This window comes from Chamaea fasciata, unplaced genomic scaffold (assembly GCF_029207755.1).
Source record: "Chamaea fasciata isolate MVZ Bird 193981 ecotype frontalis unplaced genomic scaffold, bChaFas1.0.hap1 SCAF_6, whole genome shotgun sequence".
Classification (NCBI taxonomy): domain Eukaryota; kingdom Metazoa; phylum Chordata; class Aves; order Passeriformes; family Sylviidae; genus Chamaea; species Chamaea fasciata.
Genome location: NW_027094091.1, coordinates 23,285,779 through 23,312,654, shown reverse-complemented (window position 1 = coordinate 23,312,654; position 26,876 = coordinate 23,285,779). Strand labels below are relative to the sequence as shown.

Sequence of the window (26,876 nt, the reverse complement as noted above, 5' to 3'; positions counted from 1 at the left end):
GTCTAAGTAGGCATATGGGTGTATCTATGTGTGTGTATATATATATCTTCCTTTAAAAAAAAGCTTCTGGGTGCTTTTGTCAGTTCTTGATCTACCTGCTACTCCTGCTGTTTCTGAGCTCCAGCAGGGGCAGCTTGGGTCTAGTTTCAACATGGGATGAATAGAGATGGTCCTGTCATGGTGTGTTTTGTGAGGATGCTGTAGCAAAGGTCAGAGTCAGTCTGGGAATCACTTGGTAAGTACAAAAAGGAATTAGCTGGTAACAGTAACTACCTCCCTAGACCTTAGTCAGCATGCAGCGTGGTGAGTACACAGAAGGTGCATTTTTAAGCTAATGTAACCAAGCAGAGGAGTGGTTGAATGCAGGGGGATGCTTCAGAGTGGCTACTCTGGAGAGAATGTGCTAAAGTGTGCCACCTAAATGGTGAGTTGTGGTTCTTTAAAATGTGACATTGAGTCACCAGTGTGCCCTGGCAGCCAGGAGGGCCAACTGTGTCCTGGGATGTAACAGGCACAGCATCACCAGCCAGGCAAGGGAGGGGATTGTCCCCTCTGCTCTGCACTGGGATAACCCCACCTTGAGTGCTGTGTCAATCGTCACAGAGTAAGAACCATATAAAGCTATTAGAGAGAGTCCAAAGAAAGGCCATGAAGATGGAGAAGTGTCTAAAGGGGAAGCCGTGTGAGGACCAGCTGAGGTCACTTGGTTTGTTCTAGGAGGAGTCTGAGGTCTACAGCTTCCTCATGTGGGGAAGCAGAGGAACAGGTTTTCTGAACCCTTTTCTCTTGTGATCAGCAATGGGGCCTAAGGGAATGGCATCAAGCTGCACCAGGGGATGTTTAGATGGGATGTTAGGAGGCTCTTCACCCAGAGGGTGCTTGAGCGTTGGAACAGGCTCCCCAGAGAAGTGGTCATACCACCAAGCCTGTCAGAGTTCAAGAAGTGTTTGGACAATGCTCTCAGACACATGGTGTGATTGTTGGGGTTGTCCTGTGCAGGGCCAGGAGTTGGACTTTGATGATCCTTGTGAGTTTCCTCCAACTCAGGATATTCTATGATTATATGACTTATATGACTTCACTTGTGCAAGCACAGAGTGAGGAAGTATTTGAGACCTTTGCAGTGTGCTTTGCAGAACACAGTAGGAGATACTTCAGCATAGCTCATACTAAGAAGTTTCTAAGGAAAGATTTGCTGTGAAGAGTGTTTTTTTAGGAGGTTTGGTGTAGAGGTGCAGGGATGAACATGCTGCAGTTTTTGTTGAAAGGAGCCTGCCTCTGACTGACACATCTCTTGGTAGGCACTTGTGACTTCTCCCTTTTTAAGCTGGTTAGTTGCATTACACAGGACCACGAGGATAATTAAGTACTCTGTTTTCCTTCGGTGATGTTGAAATTAATTGGATTTGTTAGATCAAGGGAGGGATATAAGCCACAGGTAGAAAATGTATTCCTGTTCTACTGTATCTAACAAGCTCTTGTTTTTCAAATTTATTACCCTGTGTAATGGTATGCTTTTCTAGTCTGGAGTAATTTTAGTGAAACTGAGTGCTCATTCACTGGCTTCTGCATCTCAGTGAAAATCAGTGCTTTGAAAGTGCTTTCTGTTCCACAGAACTTCTGTTCTCTTTAATTTTTTTGACTATGGGCTACCGTTGCTGTTCCATGCTCTTGCTATAAAGTAGTATGTTAAAACAGGATGCCTTTGTTTGTGCTCAGACACCACTGTTTTGGGGGTGGGAGAAGCTGGTGAGAGGGATCAAGTGACTGGTGCTTACAGGCCCCTTGGGGAACCAGGCTAAATGGTGCCCATTTATGGGGCTCTAGTGGTAAAGTGTACCTTCCCCAGTGTTTCCCTGCTGTTTTATTTTGGCTCTGCGAGTTGCCCAAGCTGCAAAGAGTGCCTGGCTCTCAGTGCTTTAGGATATTTTGGGTAGTTGGAGTGCCTCTGCCATCTTCTCTGCACTTTCCAGGCAGCAATGAGGGCATGGAGGTCCTGTGCTGTGGGGCTGCTGACGATATCCCACTTGTCCCATCGCATTGCTGAATGCAGACTGACCCTGTGCTGATCAAGCACCGGTGGCAGGTGTCTTTTGCTAAACAGGTTTGGCAAAAGGTGACTTTTGAGATAGAGTGGTCCTCATTGGTGACTCCAGGTAGGTGCAGTGTAATTGCCTTGGCTGTCATATGCTGCTGCCTGTTCGTCTGTCTGGCTTCTGGGCAGTGGGAAGGGAATGCGGAGGGGGGGCTCCTGCTATGCTGCATTCAGTGATTGCTTTCCTCTAGGCAGTTTTGGGCTGTCTCATGACTAAACCCTCAGTGTTCTTGCCAGAATGCTGTAGTTCTCAAAGTCCTGTGCAGTTTCACTTGGGAATTGTGGATGTATGATAAAACTCGCAGGAGATGGGGACAGGATATCCTCTTTCCTTGATAAAAATAGCCTTTGTCTAGGGAGGAATCATAATTCCCAAAAACTTAACTCAAAGCACTGAGCAAAAATGGGCTTGCTGGGGAACACTTGCTCCAGACTTGCTCATGAGCTTCTAGAAGGTAAGAGCATGGTAGCATCTCTGACAACCAAAGTGCTTGGAAAAGAGTGGCCAGATTGTGGGATGTGGGAGAGGAATATTCCATAAAAATCATTTGTCATTTCCAGTGGGTTAATTTCTCTGAGGGTTTTGGAAATTAGTCCTGGATATTTGCAGCTCAAGGCTAACTGACTAATGTCTGGGGTTGGCATCCTCTTCAGAAATCAAGACTAACAAAGGGAAGGAAGTGAATACCTGAGAATACATACAATTCTGATGTTAAAATGTACATACTTTGTATTTTGGGAGAAAGGTAGATTTTTTTCCCTGCTTTGTAGTTCCCCCTCAAAAGAAATAAATAACACTCATTTTGTGTTCTGATTATTTACAAAACAGAGCGATTATGTTTTTCTTCCGGATGTTTTATTATCCCAAAATGTAAGTGGGAGGACTTGATGGGAAAACCCATAACCAGGCGCTGTGGGTGAGGGAGCTGGTGCTACTCATGCTGGCCCTGTAGTGTTTACAGCAAGCACAATTTGCTGTTGGACTAGCTTGGCTATAGTCTGTTCTGGAGGTGCAGGGTGACCGTGGGCTGCAGTCCATTGTCTGACCTGCTTTTCAAATTAAATTGGTATGGTTTAATAACGAACATGCTTCCTCCCATGTTAACAGTATGGTACCCCTGCAGCAGGTACTGGTTCTCACAATGTATGTGGTCCCTGATTCCTTATGTGACCAAGGGAGAACAAACTTGACCATTTCCTCTTCACTGGTTGTATTTTGACAGATAAAAGGATGTAACAGCAGAAATCCACTTGTGACAAATTTTTGCCTGGTGAGTAATGCATACCAGACTGGTTTTATTACTAAGTTACTTTAAAAATGATAGCTTAAATGAATTGCTATGTTAGAGAAGAGCTCCATCTCAAGTTAATTACTAAAGACTTGGCTCTACTTGAGTCCCTAAGATGTTTGCTTATTGCTTTTTTCTTCTTGAAAAAAGGTTGCTGTACTGCTGGTTTGGACTATGGGGAGTGAAAAAACTCAAAATACGAACTGCAGTCCTCTTACTTACTGGTTACCATAGAAATCTAAATAAAGAATGCTCTGCAAATAGTATAAATATAACACTTTGACTGCTCTTACTTTCTTAAAAAAACATGCCATTGTTCAGGTTTCTGTACTGACTGATCAGTAAGGGCCACTGCACACATTCTGAATAAGTCTGCTGTGTAAGTTCTGTATATATTTGCTAAGTATTCTTAATATCAGAAAACTTTTCTGTTAGTGATTTTTGATATCAGTTTGTTGTTGAGACTGGCTGTGGTAAGCAAGACTAGAAAACGATGCTCTGCATTCATAGTGAGAGCTACAAAATGCTTAAGATTTTATGAATTATGAATTAGCTACCTACAAAACTGTTCCTATTATTCCAGCAAAGAAGTGACCCAGTGACATGCAGAGCAGCCACCTTAAAGCTACTGAGAGAAACTCAGGTAATGAGAAGATGTCTCATTGTCTCTCCTCTTCTGGCTTTCTCACTCAACTTGTTGCATAGCCCGAGGGTGGGGAATGGAGGTGAGATGGCTTTTTGGGTGTCTGGCCTCTGCAACTGGCATGGTTTGACTCACAGCAAGTCAGTTTGTGGCCTTATATCTTTTTAGGAGCTGAGATTTGTTGCAGGGTAAAAACTACTTCAGGTTTCCTCCACTGTCCTTAGGAGCATGTATTATGCATTTGTTCTCCGGTGGGATCTGATGGTATTTTCAGGACTTTTCATTGCTTTCAAAATAAATAATAAGACATTATTATTTTTGAAGTCACTCTGGTTTGGTTGTTCGTTTTTCTTCTGTGTTCACTTATCTTATATAATATAAATCACTTTCATAGTCCATTGAATTTTTTTTATTAATTTAGGTTTTTTTCCTGGAGCTGCTTAGCTGGTAGTAGTAGCCTCCTTGCAGAAAGATGTAAGAATTTTAAATGAGTTTCCATCTGGTGTTGGTTTTGGCTTGGAACAGGAATAAAAATGCACAGCATTTTTACAAAGTAGAGGATTTTTTTTTCTTCTGATAAGTGAAAACAGACTTGAAAAAGCAAAATGGAAATTTACAGATTTCCAGATCCAGGCCTCTGAGTTATGGCCTTATATCAGTATGCAGCTGAGCGAAACCAAAATCTCCACTATGTGATGCATGTGCAAACTGGAGGGTTTGTGAGCAAATCAGAGCTGGTAGGGCTTCCCAACAGCTCTCTCAGCACTGTAACTGTACAGCTGAGATGCTGTGCTCTTAGAATTTTCTAAATTAGATCTGCTAGTCTTCTGTAATTAATCCAGATACAGTTCCCCCGCCTACATTGCCTTCTGGACTGGATCATTCTATGCACTACTTCTTTGGGTGTTGGCATTCCAATAGGTACTTTAAATCCTGGTGCAGGTTTGGAGACTACTAGGCAGCAATTCTGGATGGGGAAGTTAGTGTCACTTACTCGAATTTTTCTTGTTTTCCCTGTTTCTCACCACTCCTGCTTCTCACCTGGCCCCAGCAGCTGTGACTGGACAAAGTTGTTGGCATTTCTGTCTGGGTGTGTGCTGAGGCTTTTGCAGAACTTGGTTTTGCAGCATTTGTCTGGAGTGTATGGATCCTGTTTTAATGAATGGGATGAGGCTTCATGAAAGCAAGGTTTGGAGGGTCTGCTCTTCTTTCTCAGTGACTGTCACTGTTTGGTGCCATAGGTGTTTGTCTGTTGCTGTCCTCCAGCTCTGTGCTCTGCATGCTGCAGAAATGACCACAGGAGGTGCTTCCCTTTGTGCCACTCTAATCAATGTGCCTCGCTTGAGGTGCCTCCATAGGGAAACCACATCACCTCCTGTGAAGGACTGATGCCTAAATGTACCTCTGGAAGAGAGGGGGAGTGATACAGGCATCATTCACCATAGCTTAGATCATTTCCTTTTGAGGTCAAAAGTATCTGGAGGACTTATTTAGTATTTAATAGGCATTTTTTGATGTTTCAAGTCTTTTTTTCTTGATGTCCTGCCAAAAAAGAAATAGTTATTTCAGTAGCAATTTTACAAAACCTTTGTGATAAGAAGCTGACCTGAACTCAAAGTGATTTTTTGATGGATCTGCAATTTTGCTCTTTTTCTGTGTGTGTGTGTCCCACTTTCTAAAAACCCTGTTCAGCAATTTTAGTGACTATTGGCTGTGTTTTTAGATGCTTGCAAAAAGAGTAGATGGTGGAATTTTAGCTAACCAATTATTTCCTTAGATTTGTGCTAATATGGCATTGCATTTCTTTTCCTGTAATAACTCATCAAAATTGAAGGGAGTTCTCACTAAGGCATAATATGATAAAGAAAAGTAGAATTTACACACAACAGTAGAACTGTGTTGTACCTAAGTTACCCAAGTAATTATAATTTAGTGCACAAATATAATATGTAGCTTGAAATACACTTAATTGCATTTGAAACAACTTCAGCTGCAAACTAATAGTATGCTTTTTTGATTTCTGGTTTACATATGGTGTTTGACAACTTCTAGCTATTATCTCTGCTGTGTTCCCTTTTCAAAGGGAGAGAGATTCACAAAACAGCACATAATTGCTAGACTGAAGGTTGGAAAATAAGGTGAAAATTTGAAAAGTCCCCAGCTTCTGGCTTTAATGAGGGCAGGGAAGGTCATTGTGATACTCAGCAGTACTCACAAGCCATGTCCAAGTACACGGACATGCCTTAGCATGGTGTTGAATGGGGAGGTGGAGTTATGCTGCTTTCAGAGAAACAAAACTGCTTCTTTCTGTATTTGTTTATTTTTTAATTGCCACAGCTTGGAGTGTAAAGTGAAATCACCCAGCTTTGCAGCTGTATGTAATCCATTCAGTTTGGAGCACTGCTGAAAAAAGCTGTTAGGGTACACTGGGAGAAGAGTTCTTATAAACTGAAAAACATCCTTTTAGCCAAATGGATTTGAGTAAAATGGAAATTAATATTACAGCTAAGCCGGTGACTTATTGCTGGAAGAGGTAATCTTTATTCTTTAGTTTGCTTTGTGGGATTTTTTCCCCCCACATGTTGTGTGATGTAGCCCTGCCCTCTTGTTTCAGAAAATGCTGTGGCTTGATTTTATGTATCACTAAGTGTGAGTTAAATACACTGCCTGGATTCATCCTGCTCCCTGTGGAGGCTGCTTGAAAGGGTGTCAGACCAGGCAGAGAAGATCAGGAGGTGTGAGAGAAAAAGTTCCCCTGAGCTTCCCATGGCCTGGGAGGCTCAGGGTCGGCTGAGTCCACCAGCTGAGTAGGAACCCTGCTGAACAGAAGCAGTCTGGAAATCTAAACGAAAGCATTTCTAATGAAAGGGGAGAATGACCTGTTTGTTGCAGAGGAACCAAACTTGAGTAGTTCTGTTGTTTCACAGGGCACAGTGATGTTGGATTTTTGGGTGCATTGGGTTGTATTTTTTCAGAAGCATCAAGAGTTTCTTACAATAGGGAAGAGATCTGTCTTGCTAGCTGGAATTACCCAAACTGAAGATAGGCATGAAGTGCAGTAGCGGGCATTCCTCTTCATTCAGCTTCACAGAAGGTAAAAATGCAGCTTTCTGCTCTAGAATCCTTAGTACCTTGCTGTGTATCCCCACTGCTGTTTTTTCTGGTCTGTGCCTCAGTCAGATACTGCTTGTTTTATGCCTGTGTTGGGCATGTGAATTCCCAGAGGTGTTAGTCCTCTGGGTGTCCTTTCAGGTGTAATGAGGAAGCAGCTGATCCCTACTGCATGCTCCCAAGAGACAGTGCTGTGAGAAATTGCCTCTTGCCTCTACAGAATCTCCAGCAGCAAAGTGGTTACTGAGCCTATTTTACTCACCCTGTGTTCCTCGGACAAAGTAAATATACATTAATTATCCTGTTGTGTTTACATGGTGCAATTTCCTTGTTCATTATGTGCCACTGCCAGCTTAAGGACCTTTGACACTAGTTTCGCCTTGCATTTTGCAGACATCAGACATCTGTCAGAAAAGAAAATGCTGCAAAGCATGAATGGACCTTGAGGAATAAATGTTTCTAATACTTCCCCAGCACAAGCATGGGCAGTATAAAGCTTCTGTGCTGTGGGAGACTGCTGCAGCTGGTGTGGGGGTTAAGTCAGTCATCACACTGACAGCTCGTCTGATAGCTGGGCCTGGAAGTGGGGTACTGCAGCAGCAGCATCTCTAGTGAGAACAAGATATGCATGTCTTTCACTTTCTCCATGACAGATTTATCCTTTCACAGAATTTTGTATCAGTGTTAGATGCTTTTGAAAAGCCTGTGCAAGAAGATAGTTGTTTAACTATCAACGAGCCTGTTGATGGCTATTTAGTAGTTGTAGGTGTTGTCATGTCGGGATTGGGTTATTCCTGTAAGACACCAAGCAACTTCTGTGGCTGCTAAGGGGAAAGGGTGATTCATGACACTGTAAAAATTGATCAGTCTTGAGCTGCTTTTACTGTTTCTTCATCTAAACCAAGCAGTTGACTTAGTTTGCTGCATGTTTGCTCACAACTCAACCAGTGCAGTAATATGGAGTGAAGATTAAACCTGCCCTGTTTCTTGCTGAGGGAAATGGCTCCTTTAGATTGCTGTGTTGAGCACTAGTGAGCTGGTGCAGTGGTCACTTGAAAGACTACCTCTGACCCTTACATGGTCCAGTCGCTGACTCAGATGTGTACATTATCTTGTATTCTGTAAATTGTTCGGCCTCAGATTTATTGTTGTTCACAGATGCGTTCCATCAAACAGAGCAACTAAAGGGATTGCTTTAGAAGAAATGCACTGAGGTCAGGACCATTTATATACCTTTGGGTTTTCTGTGAGTTAAGATTTGTCCTAATATTAGCTTTGGGCTTCACTTAAATTGAGGTATTTATTACTTGCTTATTCTAATCCCTTGGAATGTTGAAGTCATACAGTACATTTGTCCTGTTATTAGCTAGCATAAATTGCTGCTTCATTTATCACTTAAAACAAGCAATCTTTATATAGGTGCTTTTTTGTTTGTTTTGTTGTAAAGGGCCTGAAATAAAGGAAAGCATGAGAGCACAAAATAACAGTGTAGCTAAGGTTTACTGGTAGTAGTGTGTACTTGCATATTATCTTTCGTCAGTGGCTCTGGATATGTTTCACAGACTTTCAGCAAGCCTCTACTGTCTTGGAAATTAGGAGTTAAGAATATTAGGAGGTGCTAAATTGCAGCAGTAGGTGACAGTAGGTTCTTCACTCAATTTATCCGTCTAGTGTGGGGAGGTTTGGCTGAATTCCTGAAGATCTGTCTTATCTTGCAGGGGCTGTGGTGTAAGAATGGTTAGTCTTAAGTCTCCTCTGGCTGTTGAGATAGTTTTATCTGTGAGTAATAGGTCACTTTGGTTTTCTTTGTGTCTTTTCATGTCTCCTTTACTAGTTCGACACTTTTTTGGGTCTAGCTGTGGTTCTCTGGTTTGGAAGTCATGGAGAGAACTCCTCCAGCTCTGTGTTTTGTGCACAGGTTATACCTCAATTGAGGGTCTCCAAGCATGAAAACAAGTTATTATTACACTTGTACAGATTCTCTCTTTCAGATTGTTTTAAGACACCTGTCAAGAAGCCACACATCCTACATGTGCTGGTTGTGATTTTAAGTCAGTTTGTAAACCACCCTACCCTGAGCTTAGAGTAATTTGTATAAGGCCTCTCTCACTGTAACTAGTAAAATAAAATCCTCGATCTCTGTGCTGTTACTCTATGTTTAGCCTCAGCTATGTTTTTCACTAGCTTAATATTTAAAGAAATTTTGTAAATGACACTGGTTCAACTGATAGGTTAAAAAAAATAAATACAGATGCTCATATTACATAAATTGTATCCTAATTAATACAGCTGTATGGTTGCAAGTGTTGGCTTTTACTGTACTTAAGTGTGGATTATTCAGCCTGAGGAAGTCTGAGGTTTGTTGTCCTTTCTGACGTTCTCCCTTAAGGTGCAAATAAAGGCAACATAATCCTTGCTAGAAGCACATCTCTGAACAAGAGATAGAGGGTTGAGAGGCAGGTTTTAAGTGCAAAAAAAAATCTGGTCTTTTAGCACTATCAGGTGAAATAAAACTTGTTCAAAACCTTTAAAATATCTGTCTTTTCCCAACTGTAATAACTGTTCTTATGTTTCATTTCCTCCAGTAATCGCCATCACATTTTTCTTTTTACATAAAACTTGATTACCACCTTTACTGTGGACAGGGCCGTATTGTATCTGTGTACTGGTGAATAAGCTACTCTCTGTGTCCTGGGTAATGTCTGCAGTGAAACGGGGTGTGTGTGTCAGAGAGAGATTTCTTTTGACACAGTTTCTAGACGTTATTTACTCAGTAACATTTAGAATAAGATTTGCTGGAGTAATGGAAAAATTGGAAGAAAAGTGTTTTAAACAGTTATTTTTAAAAGAAGTTCATTTATTCTAAACATGTACAGTACAATGTTTTAAATGTTTCTTATTTTGTACCTTTGTCAGGCGAAGGCAACCTTTGATGAAGTTGGCTTAAATTACACCATTGGGCTTGTTTTGTGAATCAAAAAATTGATGTTAATTGTAAAGCAACAGTTGTGCTTTTAGAATGAGAAATGGTTAGCAGAATTTTTAGTCACTATTTAAAACCAGCCCTTTCCTCTCAGCTGGAGAAAATGCAGCATGTTTGGAAAGAGCAGACTGTTATGCTGTGTATTTGTATTTACAAGCAGATGCCTTTTGTTTAAGAATGAAGTTGGGGTTTTTTTGCTACATTATCTACAGTGTACAGTTTGGCTTCTCACTCGTTGGATGGCACTGGAGTTCAGAAAGGGCAGAAGGCAGATGTGCTTACTGGCCACAGCCTGGGCTGCTGGAGAGGCCTGGCAGCACCTTGGGCCTCTGTGACCCTCTCTTGAGTATACATTGCAACATTTTGGTAGTGGAGGGCTACAGGGGTGGCATCTGTGGAAGCTGCCAGGAGCTTCCTGGCAGAGCCAGTGCCAGCCAGCTCCAAGAGGCACTTGGAGGCCAAGGCTGAGTCCGTCAGTGGTGGTGGTAGTACCTTTGGCATAGCAGATATGAGTATAAAAACTCTATACAATACTAGTAGCAGGTAGGAGATAGGAGTGCGAAAATGTGTAACAGCTCTGCAGACCCCAGTGTCAGTGCTGAAGGAGGAGGAAGAGGTGTTCCAGGTGCTGGAGCAGAGATTCCTCTGCAGCCCATGTTAAGGTGTGTCCTTGCAGCCCATGGAGGTCCACGATGGAGCAGAGATCCACCTGCAGCCATGGAAAACCCCATGCTGGAGCATGTAGATGCCTGAAGGAGGCTGTGACCTCATGGGAAGCTCATGCTGGAGCAAGCTCCTGGCAGGACCTGTGGTCCTGTGGAGAAAGGAGCCCACCCTGGAGCAGGTTTGCTGGCTGGACTTGTGACCTCGTGAAGGACCCATGCTGGAGCATCCTATGCCTGAAGGACTGTGCCCTGTGGACAGGGACCCATGCAGTTCATGAAGAACTGCAGACCTTGGAAGGACTCAGGTTGAAGAAGTTTGTGGGGTGCTGTCTCCTGTGGGTGGGACCCTGTGCTGGGACAGGGGAAGAGTGGGAGAAGTGCTTCTCTGAGAAAGAAGGAGCAACAGACACAATGTGTGGTGAACTGACCACAGCCCACATTCCCAGTCCCTCAGCACCACTGTGGGAAGAAGGCAGAGTAAATGAGAGTAAAGTTAAGCCTGGGAAGAAGGGAAGGATTGAGGGAAAGTGTTTGATGATTTGATTTTATTTTCTTAATTTGATTTATTTCCTCTTCTGATTTGATTGGCAATAAATTACATTAATTTCCCCAAGTGGAGGTTGTTTTGTGCCCATGATGGTTAATTGGTGAGGGATGTCTCCCTGTCTGTATCTTGATCCAGGAGCTTTCTCTCCTCTGTACTGTTGAGGAGGTCAATGATAGAATAGCTTTGGTGTGCACCTGGTGTCCAGCCAATGTCAGTCCACCCCACAGTGACCTGGCTTTGGAACAAAATATGCTAATTTGAGGGAAAAGAGGATTTTAATTTTCTTTAAAAGTTATCCCTTCAGAAGTCTTTTTGTTCTTTTTAATGTCAGCATTGATCTGTCTCAAAATTAGTGAAGAGAGGAGGTGGTTTGGGGTAATGTTTTATTACCTGATAGCCTCTCCATTTTTGAGATGCGTAAGTAATTACAAATGAGGCATCAGAACATATGCTGAAACTAGGCCAATGGCAGAATTCAAATGATTTAAAAGTGTTCTTTACCAAGGGGGGAAGTGGACATGACCCTGGCAAGGAAATGCTGTCTCCGGTCTGGGAGGGTCACTGTCCGTTTCACCTGAGAAGAGTAAACATGCCAGATGACTTGGGTAACATTTATTTCCTCTCTTGGGGTCTGTTTTATTTAAACCATCATAATAGAAATCTTTGCTTGGCTTAAACAAAGCACAGTCTCTTTCCTGATTGTCAGGAATTACAGAATTGACTCAGTTACTACAACACTGTAGTCAGATACCCTGGTCTGCCATAATTCAGCTACTCCGTTCTCTTAAGTTTGGAGGCTGTGTTTTTGCTGACTGTACCAGCCACATCATGTTAAATTTAAGCATAATTCCTCACGTGCCTGTAAGATGACCAGCAAAGAAGGATGTAGTGATCTAATGGTTTTCTGCTGGTCAACAACCTCTGCAGTGTGAATTTTGCATTCTGGAATCCCTAATTAGGACTTTATCTTCTGGAGTAGTATTTCATTGAGTATGGTGAGCTTTTAAAAGTATTTTCAGTTGCTTTAATACAGCGATCTTGCAAAAACATGAGCAGCAAAACCTGTGTTATAGAAATACCTATTCAGTTATGCTGAATAACAATAACTGTTTTTAAAAAAATCCTCTTTGTTAAGGTTTAAACATACAGCAGCATGCCTGTATGTGCTATAGTAATTATGGGGGGGGTTTTTTTTGTTTTGTTTTTTTAGTAAGTAGAAATAGGTTTGGCTTTTTTATTGCTTTTAGGGGACTATCTTTAAGATAGTTCACAAGCTGCTTGTTGAAAGTACAGGCAAAAACAAGGTAAGTTGGAAAGATGATTGGTAATAAATATGCTAGGTGATCAGATGGCAGATGACGGCTGGCATGGACACACGGAAAATTTTGAGGCATCCTCTCAAGTCAGGTTTTTAAACAGTTATCTGTCTTGGCATATTGTATGGAAAATTATTTTTAGAAATTATTCATTTGTACACTGATTTCTCTAAAGATTTTATGAATACCTGGCTAAATGGGTATGTAATTGAAAAGGAATGCAAAAAACCCACTGGTCTTAATTATGAATACAGGGTACAGAATCCTAGCTCCACTGATTTCATTTGGAACAGTTTTTGCCTGCTAGTTACTGCTATTAACAAATTTTTCCCCACAGTTGCACCAAAGCATTCTTCATTGATTTGAGGTTATGCCTAAGTTATTGTGACTGAAAGTACCTTTGTGGCAGAACACTTCCCTGATTTCTGTTACGTTTTCTCAACTTCAGCTGCTTTGAACTATAATATTGGTGCTTCCTCAAGCTGTATCTTTATTTCTACTCTAATACTGTTGCAACTGTTGCATAAACTGTTTGATTTGCAGGAGCACTGTCATCTCTGTCAGGTAAATGCTTCTCTGACCAGGTAGCCAGTGTATGGGGATTGTGTGATGTTTCTCCAAGTGAAACCTGGTGTCTGCTTGTTTTGTGCTCTGTCTCCTGCATCTGCTGAAGCTCCCAGGACTTCTGCATATTGCCCAGCCTGGCTGATGTTTCTGACATAAGGTGTTTCTTTTAAAATGTCTCCTACTGTGGGCAGCAAATGTCAGAGACTTCTAGATCCTTGGAAGGGGCTTTTGCATGACCGATGCTGGGATCACCCTTCCCTTTCTTTCCCAGCTCACAAGGAGTAGGTCTGTCCCTGTGCCAGCTATTCACCTTCCTTCAGAGAATGAGTATGATCTATTTGACTGTGCTGAAATTAGATCAGGATTTGTGGATTTCTGTAAGCTTCTGATGTTACCCCAATTAAATGTCTTTTTAAAATTTCTTTTTAGCCTTCTATATTTGAACAATACTAAAAAACAGAATGGGCAGGGAAGAGTTGAGCACACTTGGGTACATGTCATCCAAACCATTAGTGCTGGCAGTGCTCCTGGCCTGTCACATGTGCCAGATGTGACATCTTTCAACAAAATTTAAAGGCATGGTGAAAGATTGTGGGCATGGTTTCGCATCACATTGGACTGCTCCAAAATTAATGTCTTAAAAGCTGTTAATAGCAACTGTTCAAGGGTGTCAGTCCATCTTCTTCAAGCTATTACAACATGCCATCTCCTCATCCCTGGCATTCTTCTGGCCCCCTGTCCAATCTGATTAATTTGAGGACCCAGCTGAAAACTAATCCCTCAAAGAAGATGCATCTTTGTGACCATATCTCTGTGATGAGGAGGTGGAGCCAGTCTAAAGGCCAAGTGCTGCTGAAAAGGACAGCTGGCTTAAATCAATGTAGATGTAAAACTGTACAGTTACCATCACGCTGCTGGCTGTGGAACTTTTAGGCTGACTTTTACTTTCTGCAGCTGTATGTACATGAAATGATTCCTTGTGAGCACTGCCTGTTCGTACATGGACTTTATCTTGTTTAGTTCAGGACTGTGTTCTTATTTAAGTTCTGCCTGCATGAAATTAAAGAGTATTCCAGCTCTTGTTTTTGCATATTTCAAATTTATACTGAGCTAAATTAAAATAGTAAATTTCACTGCTGCTTTTAACTATGGGGGTAAGTTAATTGTAAATTGAGTTAGCTGGTCTTGCAGGCATGTAAAGTGTGTGCCTGTGTTCATTCACATGCATACTTATACATTTGTATATGTATATATGCATACTTATACATACATATATGTATACAAATATACATATGTATATACACATACACATTCTTATCTCTGATAGGAAGTTTTAAAGCTGCTCGTTCTCCCTCAGGAGCTCTGAGAATAACCAGTTTTCCAGATGGGTAAACTGGAAACAGTGGAAGTTATTGTTCTTGCCATTTGTGACTTCGGCAGAGATTGTAGATGCTTATTTCACATACTGCTTTCTAGCCACTTCTGGCACCGTTTAGGTTTTGAGGGGTCTGATAGAAAAATTTAATGGTTTTGACTTCTAGGTAATCCCATTTCATCTGTGTTCAACCATGGTGTGTGACTAATCAGTGATTTTGTTTCCTAGAGTTGTAATTCTGCACTTGAGCACTAACAAGTTCCACTTGGAGATGACCTGTGAGGAAAATCACTTTTAAACTACAAAGAGTTTTGAATTTTATTTTTCAGTTGTGGCACAGATCTCAATCTAGGTTCGGTCGCTAAATTTCCTTTGATTTACTGGAGGCCTCCTCAAGACTTTTATCAGCATTTCAGTTCAAGCTTTACTTCTTGTTGTAGACCACCGCCTTTTTGATTTCATAATACTTTACATCTTTTGTCCCAGTTTAGCCAGAGAGGATCAATGCATAGACAGCCCCAGAACTGTCCTGTCCAAGGCAGCTTCTGGTCTTTGTCAGTACTCATTTTGGAAGCTATCCACTCTTGCTGTCTCTCTTCAAGAGGTTACATTTTTCTGCTGTCCTGATTAACTTAACTGTTTTGGGTAAATTTGACCACCTGTGGCTACTGCTGACCTTCCATTCCTGAGGTACCTCCAGGCAAAATGCTAAACATAGCTGGCATTCTTGAAATCGGGATGCTAGGACAAAGCACTGCAGTGCACATCCAGTCTTTGGGGGGGAAAAACCCTGCGTCTTACTCTGTCTTAAAATCAATTTGGGCACACAGTTTTAAGAGATGCGATTCTTCTCACTGTGGTTATATATAATGCCCCTTGGTTTCTTACTGACATAGATGGTTCTGCATAACTTGGAAAAAATTCAATGTAATTCTCTGGAATTGAGGATTTAAATAAAACAAAGGGATAACAGGAGGTTTAAATGCATATCCAGAAATGAGAGGGATCTAAGTGAGCTAGAGCAAGGCAATATTATTAATTAAGAATTATTAGGAATTTTATTGCTTCCTTTTGGAGCATCTGGTAACAGCTGCTTAAATCAAGTCTGCTCTGAGATGGCATTCCTGTCTTTCAGTGAAAGTGGTTTAGCATTGTACAGGCTATTTTACTGAAGACTCTGCAATGTTGCAGTGAAATCTTAATTTCTGTGGTTTGACTTTTTAGTATTGACATGGCACATAATATAACCATTTGGCTGCTTAACTGTGTGATGTCCTGTAGGAAAATTTCCTTTCAATTCAATAGGAAAATAATTTAAAACCATTTTGATTTAATATAGATGTTTCTCATGTGTTTTGTAAATGAGCTTATTTTAAAAAATAAGCACAAACACGCTTGTTAATAAAAATCTAGGCCTTAAAATCCTAGGAATGGAGACCTTGGAAAGAACATAAATTAACACATTTTGGGCAAAGCAATATAGCTAATGATTGTTCTGCAGTATTACTGTTTCTCTTCTGTTAAGTAAACCACTTTTAAAGTGGTTGTCTCGTTGTCTTTTTGAAAAGCTTCCTAATCAGTATTGGATTTATTTTTTTTTTAATGAGTAAATACCACATCAGACTTGTGAGCATGGATTGTAGTTCTTAGAGGTGCCATCATATATGAGCAGAAATTATTACTGAGAAATGCCTTTTTGGTTTTTTGTTTTCTTTTGTTTTGTTTTTTTTTAATAAAGTAGAATTGCTGATTGCGGTCTTAGAGCATGTGGTTGTTTGGATCTGATGATTTGTCTGCAATTGTTGTAAAAGATTTTTCAAATTAATTAAGAGTATGCTTGCATGTTGCAGGGTAGAATATGGCAAAGCTTAGAGGAATAAACTCTTGAAGCCAAAGGATGGTAAAGGAAAAACTTTGTATAACTTTGGGTACGGGTATAGTTAGCACTGTTCTGCAGTTTGAGTCGTACTAAGAAGAATGGGACCTCATTGGTCATGCAGGAAGCAAATGTATGATACAGGACCTACTTCTCTGGCATGTAAGCACCAAATTTGTTGTCTTGTGACAGCCAATCTCTGAGTTTTTTCTGTAAGTAGTGGTCCTCTGGACCTTTCTGTAGCTGATAAGTTTGTATCTTCTATCTTCCCAATTTCCCTTCCCTGGAAAAAATATTTTTTCCTGTTGTTTCCAGAATAGTTAATTATCATTTTTTCAGAAGAAACTGCAGTATCTCTTCTGTCTGAGGCCTAAAGTTGGTTTAAAAAAAAAAAAAAAGGAAAGTAAAAACAATAGAAGTAAATGTAGATTTTGGCTTCATTGCAGGTTTTAAGGCATTAGGAAAAATGTGAGCATGTTTTTTGAAGATGATTGGAAAATTAATCTCATTCTTTTCATCAGGTGATTGCACCTTTAATAGAGCTCCGTATCAGAGGAAGTGAATTGAGAAAATCTGCATAGCACTAGAACTGTAGTGTTAAGTAAAAAAAACAACTGATAAAATACTTTGACTTCCTTAAGAGATCAACCCTAGATAGTGAATCAGCTCACCAGCAATGATGATTAATAAAGGAAAAAGCTAACCAAAGATTTTTTTTCTGTTGACCGCCAGCTCCTCTCATCAAGAAATAATTCAGAGTATTATCTGACCCTGTTTTGTTAAAAAAACAAAACAAACCAAATAAAAAGCCAACCCAAAAGCCCCCAAACCCCAACAGTTGTTATATTTGAGGTGATAGATATAGAACAGATTTGATAGCTGCTTCTAGTAGTGGTTCTGCCTTATTTCTGTTAAGCATATATGCAGTGATCTATTCCAAACCTTTCATAGGCTTGCATAAGGTCTTTTTAGTGTGGGGCAAAAAAGTGCTGTAATATTTTTTTAAATTTTGTCTCATAGCAAACCAGAGTGACAGAGAAACTTGTAAGATAGATGAGATGATCCCTTTTTACAGCTAAGCACAAAAAGGCAAAAAAGTTTTGAGTATGTTGCCCTGGTGTGCAGAATCAGTATGATTTCTGTTAGTACATGTTGTTGAAGTTAGACATTCTTTATTGTCTTTTAGCTAGCTTTGAAGCCAAAATTATGAGGTCTTGTAACAACATCATTAAAATTGATTATGACTGAAACTGGAGAGAGACATGAGCCTTTATTCTGTCTTTTTTTTTTTTTTTTTTTTTTTTTTTTTTTTTTTTTTTTTTTTTTTTTTTTTTTTAGTGCTGTCATTTTAGGCATGCAGGCTATGAGTCTGCCTGGGTATTAATGAATGCAGTGTGGTCTCTTGCTAGATCAGCTTTCCTATACAGATTTTCTTGGATATAAGAAAATAATGTAAAAGAAATGGCATGCAACAACACAGATGTGAGACAGAGATGTGCCCTTCCAATGGCCCATTAAATCTGCAGTGTGAGTGGATGCCCAGCTAAGGCAAAAGCTGTGTGAAGGCCAGGCATGCTGGCAGAGTGGCTGACTAAGCAGGATGCTGCATGACAGTGTGCCAGAGAAGCCAAGCTGGCATTGCCAAGTGCCTTGTGTCACGATACCCGTTATCTCTGTGCCTTGCCCTGGTGAGGGGGGTCTCAGGGATGCTCTAAGAGGGAGCACTTGGTTGTGTGTAGCATAAGCTGTGGAAAGTGCTGAACAATATCAAGAGGGGTTGTGGAGAGTTATACAGTGATAATAGTATTCAGAATAGGAACATAACTTAAGTGAGTTACTGTGAGAATTTGTGCCAAAAGCATAGGAGATCGTCTTTTTAAAAAGGAGGTGACTTGCAAATTCAGATTTTCTTTTAGTTTTGCAGTGCACATTTAATAACCTGTCTTCATTCAGGCAGAGTTATAAGTGAAGGCTGAGTGTGGCTTCATTTTAATTTGTCCTGGTTTAGCTAATGCTTTGAGAAATTATTGTCTTAATGGTGAGAAAGTACATCTCTTGGGAAGGGTCAACAAAGGACTGCCTTTTTGGGAAACTGTTCTTGGTTTGTGGAGCTCTTGAGCTAAGCAGATGACGTAATATTTTAATGTGATCTTGTGAGAGGGTGTATTGCATTTCTGTGTCCCTATTTCTTCTGTAACTACTTGTCCTGGTTTGCTGGGTTTGACATGTTAATGGATATGCAGAACCTGAGGTGGAGAGAGAATTACTAAAGAGCATGCTTGTGCCCTGGAGGAGGAAGGATGACTTAAGCTAAAATGCTGCCTCCATATCCCATGGGTATGCTATGTGGTAGAGTGACTGGATCTCCTGCATTATTCATTGCCTCTGGCTTCTACTGTGACGTGGGTGTTTATCACATGAATAGTTGTGCTGTGGGTTGCTGCAGAAGAGGTGTGTGTGTGACCTGAATACTCATCACCCACAGGTCTGTAAGTGACAGATAAAATCTGGTCTCAAGTACAGTGTGGCTGCTAAGAAGTCTCATCCTTTGGAGATGTTTTTCTCCCTAAACAGCTTATGGAAGAGCATCTTTAGTTGCTTCTAACCCTCATGGCTGTTCTCTGTCAAATACATTAGTTTTCAATTCCTTCTTTAAAATATGGTGCCTGTGTGAAAGGTATTCCTAAAATATATTGGAAAATTGTTCAGCTAGCCATGCTGCACCCCCTTGTGCTAAGAATTAGATTTTTTGAGAGAAATTCCTTCCAGCCTGTTTTGTTTTCAAATATTGATTCAAGTTTTTGTTTCCACTTTTAAGGTTTTTAAATTTCTTTTTAACTCAGTCGCTTAAGTGTTTTCAAAGCATACTTGTTTTGCTGCTGAAGTGCTGTCATCAAATTGTGTATTGGGCTTTTGTGAACTCTAAAATTTGCGTCAGGACAGATGAGGAAACAGAAAATATGGCTTGATTGCCATCCACTGGGGGAAAAACATGCTGCAGTGGCACTTGACTGAAGAGTTGCTGTTGAATGATAACGTGCCCATGTTGATCGTGCTGGGATTTTGGCATAATATCCCAGAGACTCAGCCCAGATGTTTGCTCAGTCTTATACTAGCAGGAATTGTCTGGCTCTTGTTGTGAGTCATGACTGCAGTGATACTGAAAGCTAGAGAGGAGTGGACTTAGGGACAGAAGGGGGCATACAAGGCTTCGTTGTGCTGCTGGGACGATGCTGCAAACCTGCTTCAGGCAGGGCCCTGAAGTGCGGGAGCTGTGTTCTGGATGTTCCTAAGCTGTCCCTATTCCAATGGCTTTTGCACATTTGGATGCATATGTGCTGAGACCTCGCACCAGAGCAGCACATGTCTCTCTGGAACAGCTCCTTGCCTTGGCTGTCTGGTTTACCCTTAGGAAGCTGAATTACTCACTAGTGAAAATACCAATTCTCTCAAGTTGTAAGTGCAGGGTATTTACATGAAATTTTTTAATGGTAAGGTAGTGTGATTTATGCGTAACTATAGCGGCAGAACGCAATTCAAAGCAGGCTTTCTGGAGTGCACAATATGACAGGATCACGTGAGCTGAAGCCAGTGCTGTGCACTGGGAGATGTCAACCATTCCAAGGCTGAAGATTAATTCTGCTTCAGTGTCACCCGGTGCTTTGCTTTCTTCTGATTTGGTGTCTGTGCAGTGCAGTTCAGCAAACAGTAAGACTTGAGAAAAGCATTAAGTCATGCAGCCAGAGGACTGAAGTAATACCTTGGTGTTTGGGAGCAGTCACTGGCAATAGTAAGGTCTGCATAAGTGTTTTGAAGGCAATGGTGAGGAGGATTTGCTAAAATGAAAATACAGTTTTGGGCCAGAGTGGCATAAATATTTTAGTCCCACCCACATATGCCGCCTTGTGATCAAAACTTTGAAAGGAAGAACAAAATCCCATTTCAATATCTTTGGATATTTTAAATAAAAGAATCACTAATATGAAAGGAGTATTCTTCATAAATAGTATGAAGAATACTTAGTATCCTTAGTATCCTTCATAAACATTGAGTTTCCTTCCTCACAGTCTCCTCTGCAGTGACCCCTGGTCAGTCTTTGTGGGGAGCAGGGAGCAAAAGACCTGTGCCCATGTCCCAGGAGGACCTGAAGCCTCCACCTGGCCTTTCCAGGAGGGTATAGAGAATATGCTTTTTATCCTGGAAGGGGGAGAGAGAGACTCCTCCTGCCAATATTTGAACACCAAATCTCTTCAGTTTTGTTGGACTTGTCAGGGTTCAGAAATAAAACAGTGTCATGTGCAATTGAGTATTTTATGCACTAATTGTCAAAGAAACACTTCTTCCTGACCTTCAAAAATTTGGGAAGGTAAAACCATCTAAGTGTTGCAATTTTCCTTTTGGCCCTCTAGGGCAGTAAGAGAATTAATGTGTTTGATGCTTCTTTCTGTGGATTCAGCGAAAGCTACTGCCGAAGAAAGTAGGATGCAGAGAAAGGTAGATGCTAAAAGTGTCAGGGAATTCTTGGGATGTGACAGCAGCCTTTTCCTTCAGCCCATCTTCAATGAGTCTTTTAGCCATCATTATGTTGTGTGAGTCCCCCATGGTTGTCAGGCTGTTTTGTTGAGGTTTGCTTGTCTTTTTTTAAACTATTTGCAGACTAAGACCCCTAGAAGCCTTATAAAAAAAATGAAATTCTCCTTCTCTCCTCTTGGAAACAAACCCCAGCAGCCTGGGTTCTTGGGGTGGTTGCATGAGGCTTCCTGGTATTCAGTCGGATGGACTGAAGTTAGACACTGTTAATGTACTTTCTAGAAGGAAAGAGAAAAACATATCCCTAAAATAGATGGCCATGCTGTACTTATAAATTATTGATGTTACATTGGATGACTTCTTTCTTCTATTAAGAAATTGGAAGAAGTGGTGAATTTTAATGGAGGGGTATGTAGGATCCTGGGATTTCTGTTTAAAAGACAATTTAAGGCACAGCTTCCAGTCTGATAATTGAAAGTAGCATGTCTGCATGTCTATGCATGCCCAGAGGATGCTGCAGTATGAAGACTGTTACCAGTTTTGTTCTCAGACCAGTTCACTCTGTATGATGAATACTGTACATATTTAATATCCTCAGTCTCACACATGAGTTCATAACTGTGCTTTCAGTCTAAAAGTGCAGGAATTGTGAAGTCTGTAGTTATTTTTCCCAGAGCAACTGGATTCCTACTGACTTTGGTGTTACTGCTTTTACACCCTTTCACCCCACCCAAGCAACAGGTTTGCAATATATAGTCATTACTGTAATGGATACAGGAGTGTTCCAGAGTGGTAAAACTCTTAGAGTTTGTATTCCCTGATTCAAATAGATGGATTTACTTTCATATAGAATGAGCTTTCAATGTGAAGAAGTGGAAGACTATCTGCTGCTCTCCCTGGACAGATACGCCACCCCCAGGTTCCAGTCTGGCTGCTCTTTTCTGCAGCCCGTCTAAGAAGCAGTTGCCCATCAGGCAGGGGGGAAGAGTTGTTGAATATTTTTGATTTTTTGTGTCAGTTTTTAGACGTAAGTGGATTTAAATCAGAGCTCCTCATTCAGCATCAACGGAAACATCTGAAAATCTTGCTGGTACAGGTTATTTTATTACGGATGAAAAGAAAAATACTGTGCTATTGCCGAGTGACCCACCATTTATCTAGTGTGTGTGCTTCAGGAGAAAGAGTTACTGAAGTATACGACTGATTTTGGTACTGAAGGATTCCAGCTGATATTTGGTGGTTGGAAACCTGCCTCTTTTGTATTAACCTGAACTTTCGAGTTCCTTACCAATAACAAGGAATTGGAAAGGAGGGCTGTAAAACCAGCTAACCTTCTTAGCTGTTAGCAGGAGGCCACCAGGCACAAGCATAGACTGCAGTGAAGAAGAATGAAAAAGCTGCAGTGATTCCTAGGTTGCTAAATTCCTGCTCAGCCTCAAGAAAGTAGATTTGGCCTGAGTTTAAATGTTACAAATCCATGAGGACTCTATCAGATAGATGTCTGTCTCTGTTTTGAGACATGTACAAAAGTAGGTTTTGCTCTAGCTTCTCAAGAAGAGCAGTGATTCCCATTTTTTTTTCTATGCTGACTGTTGTTTTCTGTTTGGTTTTATTATTTCTAGTTGAAATTCTATAATGTGCTCATGATCAGGTTTCACACAGGCTTCTGTGACATCCCTTCCTTCTTAGGCTAGGTGAGGACAGGATTGCAGGTCTGTGTCCTATGGAAATCCAAGTACCCAGAAATCCCACTTCAAATATATGTAGCTATCACCTCATTTTTGCAAAGGGAGAAAAATAAGGACAATTTGATTTTTTTAAACTTGCACCTATTATTACCTCAACCAGCCAGTTGCTTATTTCATTAATGGTAACGGTATGTTACTATTTTGTCATCTGTGGGCAATAAACATTTGCTAATTCTCTACTATGGGTATCAGTGCCTGCATGTTATCTGCCTTTCAATTTTGTTTTTTTAATGAAGTCCTAAATGAGTTATTCCTGATTCCTGCTTGCATAAGTCTGGGAGGCTGAACTGGCTCCACTGTTGCCTTTCTTGAAATATGAAGGTTTATAAACAGGATGAAAAAAGATTCCTCTCTACATTTTCAAGTCTGCCAATTTTCAAGACGGGCAATGTGGTAAAAATGTGGGTGGAGAACTGGACATTTTCAGCAGGATTCAGAGGAAGGGAAGAACACTCAGGGTGGTGGATTCTCAGCTGGGAAATAGAAAATGTTGGGTGTGTGGCAGCACAGTTTCAAGAATTTATGCCATCAGTGTTAAGATCATATTTGGTCAGAGGTCAGATGTCTGTTGATGAAACTTTGTTTTGCAATTTTCTATTTGCTGTTTTGATGATGAGGCTGGTCATTCCTACCTTTGAGACCCATATTTTGTATTTCAGGCTTTCGTCTGATCTCAGAACTGGCAGCTGACCTTATCTTAGTTTGTGTCAAAAAACTGTCTCCTTTCAGGAGTAAAAAGATTTTGAGTTTGAGATTATTTTATTATCTTTGAGGTTAGTGAATTGACTACTGTTTCAGTTGCAGTTACTGTAGGCTTGGTTTATAACCAGTTTGATATATAGGATGAAAATGTTAATTATAAAAATGGCAGTGCCACGACAGACAGATGCTTCTTTTCGATTATGTCGGGAAGAATTCCTTTAAAATTATGTGGACAAGCTGACATGTATGCTCAGCCTGTGAGGAAGTTTGGGGTCTCAGCACTTGACCCAGAAAATTTTGTTTATATGAACCCATGGATCTCAGCAGGAACTTGCTGGTTTCTTGGCTTTCCTGGTAAGGAAGGTGTTACCAACATATGTGTTTTCTTTCTCTCCCTCTTTTTTTTCCTCTCCCTTGAATACTGAAATCTGATCATCTGATACAGAAGTTCACAAATGTGGTGAATTGGGTTAGAATATTAGTTTAATGAGCATTGGTATGTTTTCTTCCTGAAGAACTTTTTTTTTTTTTTCTGAAGTGCAACTTCATTGTTGAAAATAAAGTGAGTATATTTTCTTGATTTTTTAAAAAAAGCTTTGTATTTTAAAATTACTTTTTATCTAGCTTTAAAATGTTCTATTTCCAAGTTTCAAAGGACAAATATATTTTTAGCAAGAATGTATTTGGCTCTATTAAATGATCTGTTTTGTCTCAGAGCTTTCTAGGATTTATAGTTCTTGGATTTCTATTAGAACAAAGGAAAATACAAACCTCACTTTTAAATGGAATATAATTTGGCTTGATTTAGTCTGGCTTTTGCTTTAATAAAGAAAAAAAATATTATATAAGCTCGACAGCAGATGAGATTTGTATCTTTGGTCTTGCATATTTATTTTCTTCACATGGGGGATCAAACAGAAAGTTGAATACCACCCTGAATCCTAGAACATAGTTTGCCTGACAGATATGTTGCTGCTGCTGGAGCATCTTTTGATGGGAGGATCACCTCATTGTGTGAGGTTTTATATATATTTTGGTATATTTGTGGTGTTTGATACTGAAAAATACATATATACTTTTCAGTACCAAGTGCAACAGCATTAATGCAACCACTTGCTGGGGTGAAATGACTGTGATACGGTGTATGGACATTGCAAAAATGAATTGTATACTTGATGTCTACTGAACACAAGCATAATTGAAAACCTGTTTTTTTTATGAACTTATTGTTTACTGAGCACTTTGTGCTGCTTTTTCATAACTTGGGCTCATGTCTGTCATCTGGATTAATTTTCTTCATGATATTCAGTGTTTGTGCATGGGGAAAACAGCAGGTCTGTGTTGCAGTGGGGAGAGAGACAGAATTTAAAGTGTGCTTTGCGATGTGTCTCTTATGTACCTGAGCTGCCATAGTCTGGCAGCAGATTGTGGCACCTGCTTGGCTGGGGACTGCACTGTATTGGGATACATGGATCCTCTGTTCTGCTTTTATTTCTGTGTGCATGTTGTTGAGTGCAGACAGTTTTAAGGATGTAAACTGAAGGTGGCTGCTTGGGTTACTCAGTCATTTGTCAGTGCTCCTCTGATTCCCAGGCTCCTGCTGCCTTGTGGCTCCCACTGGCACAGCGGGCAGCTGTGCAGATTTCTTCTGGGATCCTGCACCTTTGCAACTTCAGTAGTTTTCATTAATCTCTCTTGACATAGATTAAAATATATGATTTGGGGTTTTTTGCAGCTTGCCTGATTTCTGCAGCGACCTGAGTGGGTGCTGGTGCTCCAGAACGTGCTGCTCTTGTACAGTGCTCTTTCCACCAACAAGCTGTGAAGAGTAAGTAATCTGCTCTGTATCTGGGGATCTTCTAGGGTGGGGGCACTCTTTCTGCACCTTTCATATCCCACATCATGAACATTGAATTTTCAGCACAGAGACTGAAGGTACCTGTATTTCTAGGCAGTATTTGCTTTGTTTCCCATGAGCAGGGGTGGTCCAGTTCTTCTGGTACTCCAGCAAGAGTTCTTGGTTTATCCATTTTTGCAGATTAGCTCTACTGCAACTTGCTCTGCCACCTCATGTGGGAAAAAAGCTGTATTTAACAGAGGTGTTTCACAGTAGTGCTTTTCCTCTGTGGTGTCAGTAATGCTGTTTGTTAATGCAGACACCTGTGCTGGATATCAGTGTTCTGTGCAGCACAGAAGTGCAGTCTCCTGTGTTGTATCTAGATGGTTCTCTCTGGGTGTTGGAGTGGGTGAGAGAACTTCATGACTCCAGCTGAGGCTGTGTATGTGGAGAGATTATCTGGTGTCGTGCTCCCAAGCAGCATCTGATACCATGGCTTTCCCTTCCTTCTCACGTGAATTTACCAGGCTGGAAATGTATTTCCCAATAACTGGCAAGCCAACAGGGTTTCTCATCTTCTGAAATGAGGTGTGTGAGAAGTCTGGAATTGTCTGCCCAGAAAGCAAGTGGTGTTAGCTGGAAGACTTGGGCTAAGCATGTCTCTTTGTCTGTGCTGTACAGGTAGCCACTGGCAGAGCCCTGTGGAGAGACTGCAGTGTTTGCTGATAGAGGCAGGAAGTTTTTTCATCAGTATTGCCTTTTCCACATTTCTGAACTGCAGCAGCACTTTTCTGGGCTTTTGCAGATGTGATCCTTACAAGGGTGTTACTTAGTACAGTCCTAATGGATGGAGGTGACCTCGCAGAGCTTTCAGCTGTATGCCCGCCTTGACAGCCACTGAGCAAATCTTTCACGTGCCTTAAGTTCTTGTTTTACTTTGTGGAATACACAGCTGCAAACTCTTATCCTGTATGTTTCCTCTTTAGCTGGTTTGTTAATATACAGAGAGAAGATAACTGCTAATACCTAGACATTGATTTAGAAAATGGTTTTTCGTGGTGCATGTTACTTTTCCTAGAGGATTTTCTTACTTCTCACTCAGAAGAATTTCAGAGGTCTTTGTGATTTAGGGTGTTTTTTGTTTGTTTTGCTTTTCTGCCCCTACATAAAGCTACACTGCAGTGACATACTTCTTATTAAATTAGTCTTTGTGTGAAGAGACTGATGGGGCTCCAGACAGCAAGGGCTAGTGTCATGCTTGTATGTAATTATGTGAGATGGGAATGTTTTAGCCAGTCTAGTAAAGACATCTTTTAAGGACTTCTGGAAGAGTTCAGGGTTAGTCTTGGTCTTCATGTATGTTAATCGAGCAGACTCAGCAGTCTGTATTACACAGGAATCTGGGCTAAAGATGCAACTTGTCCTCCCCGGTTGTTGTTCTTTAGTCTCCATACCTACTGGACAGCGCCTCAACTCTTCCATGGGAATGGAGCAGTATCCTTCTAAAACATAGAGTTGCCATGCAAGTTATTAATCAGCACCAGCTGTCACAAAGTTCCTGTTACGTTATTGTCAGTTAAAATCACAGAACC

The 26,876-nt window shown here is 40.8% G+C and overlaps 1 protein-coding gene across 5 annotated transcripts in view; it reads left to right on the top strand.

Moving 5' to 3' along the window:
• The window catches only part of APBB2 (amyloid beta precursor protein binding family B member 2), a 165,942-nt gene that overhangs the window by 30,046 nt on the left and 109,020 nt on the right, over positions 1–26,876 (top strand). For 3 of the 5 annotated variants that reach the window (XM_066185651.1, XM_066185652.1, XM_066185655.1), the window contains 3 exons: positions 3,319–3,366; positions 3,968–4,027; positions 25,183–25,275. The gene's annotated coding sequence lies outside the window, so the exon portion shown is untranslated. The remainder of the gene's footprint in view (positions 1–3,318; positions 3,367–3,967; positions 4,028–25,182; positions 25,276–26,876) is intronic. The other 2 variants (XM_066185656.1, XM_066185650.1) reach the window with 1 other exon arrangement.